Source organism: Dipodomys merriami, unplaced genomic scaffold (assembly GCF_024711535.1).
Source record: "Dipodomys merriami isolate MVZ:Mamm:240054 unplaced genomic scaffold, mDipMer1.0.p SCAF_282, whole genome shotgun sequence".
NCBI lineage: Eukaryota > Metazoa > Chordata > Mammalia > Rodentia > Heteromyidae > Dipodomys > Dipodomys merriami.
Genome location: NW_027204293.1, coordinates 1496321 through 1498105, shown reverse-complemented (window position 1 = coordinate 1498105; position 1785 = coordinate 1496321). Strand labels below are relative to the sequence as shown.

At 35.5% G+C, this 1785-nt stretch overlaps 1 non-coding gene across 1 annotated transcript; it reads left to right on the top strand.

The window, feature by feature from the left end:
* The first annotated feature begins 599 nt into the window (after positions 1-599).
* LOC138838559 (U6 spliceosomal RNA) lies at positions 600-703 on the top strand. The gene has a single exon (XR_011375659.1). It is a non-coding gene; the product is annotated as a U6 spliceosomal RNA (small nuclear RNA).
* Positions 704-1785: the final 1082 nt, after the last annotated feature.

The following is a 1785-nucleotide window of genomic DNA, read 5'->3' as shown; positions in this document are numbered from 1 at the left end:
GCAAAGTAGATAGCTGGTGCTTGGGAGTCCTCATTTGTATTCTACAGGGATGACAAATATCCCATTTGAAAGTATGAATTTTAACCAGATACAGGTAATTGTCATGGAGGCCACATACATTTCTCCATTCATCTGTCCCCAAAAGAACAAAATATCATCTTGAAATGGTAAACTGCAGAGCCAAAGCAGAGGCATAGTATAGAACAAACAATGGAGATCAGCTCAACCAAATTGAGGGATATTTCCTATGTCCTGATAAGCCACTATGTAATGAGCTAAACCCTATTATTCTTGCACTCTTGTGTGACATGAGGTACAGCCTGCCTGATACACACAAATCAATATTGGACAGGACATTCGATGAAATCATGGTCATCTATGTTTTGATTTTAAAAAGTCTTAAAATAGAATGACAGCAGTGAAATTAAATCAGTGCCTTCAATTGTTGCAGTGTGCCCAACTCCTGCAGATAAATAGTATGTATATATCTCACAAATATATTACATATTAAATATATGTCTAAAACTTATTTTATACAAAATTAGGGGACAGTGTTATTAGATTTATCCTTGAAAAAAAGATTAACAAAAAATTAAAGATTGCTCACTTTGGCAGCACATATACAAAAATTGGAACGATACAGAGATTAGCATGGCCCTTGTGCAAGGATGACTCGAATATTTGTGAAGCATTCCTGATTTTAAAAAATAAATAAATAAAGACAAATAGAGATCCCAGTTTGAAGTGTGAAAGTAAGTGGAAGGCCCATAAATTCAAATCCTAGTACTGGCCCATAATCATACATTGAATTAATTTTTGTATGTCTTTTATTATAAAAAATACTGTGCAGAGGGGTTACAATTAAATGAGTAAGGTAATTTCCGATCAAGTATATTTCCTATCAAGCATTGTTGCCTCCTCCTTTGTTTTTCCCCTACCATTCCTTCTCTCCCACTTCCATGAGTATTCTCCCCACCTCCGAAGTTCTAATGTTTGTTTTCAACGTAGGGTCTTGTACATTGCATTTTTACCATAGGTCAATCTGTATCCCTATTTAAGCATTTTGTGTTTTCCCTTACCCTCTCCAAATTAGAAAAATGTATATACAAGATGCAGGATACCAGAATCAAATGCAGTGAAAACAGGAGTTATACCATGGGGGAGGTACATACAAAGCAACAAAGAAATCAATTTATAAATATGTTGGAAACTATCACAAGAAAGAAAAAAATTATCTTGGGGTTCATTTCGCCTAACATCAACTTGTCTAAAAATTTCTGCTTTTCTCAGACATATACTAGTTATTGCAAATAAGAGAAACCATGGGATCTATGTTTCTTTGGGTATGGCTTATTTCACTTAATATAATTTGTTCCAAGTCTTTCCATTTCCTAACAAATGGGACAAAGAAATTCTATGGAGGCATGGAATTGTGTATATATACCACGTTTCCTTGATCCATTCATCAACTGAAGGGTATCTGGGTTGGTTCCATATCATAGTTATGGTAAATAATGCTGCAATAAACATAGTCTTGCTGGTAGCATTAGTATGATCTTGTTTGTGAACATTTGGGTAAATGCCCAAAAGTGGTAGTTCTGGGTCATAGGGCAGCTCTATGTGGAGTCTTCTGAGAACCTGCATAAACTTTCCAAAGTGGTTGAACACGTTTACACTCCCACAACAATACAGTAAGTTTTCCTTCTATCCACATCCCCTCCAGCATCTGTTGTTATTAGAGTTCTTGATTATAGCCATTCTAACTGTGGTGAGATGGTATTTCTG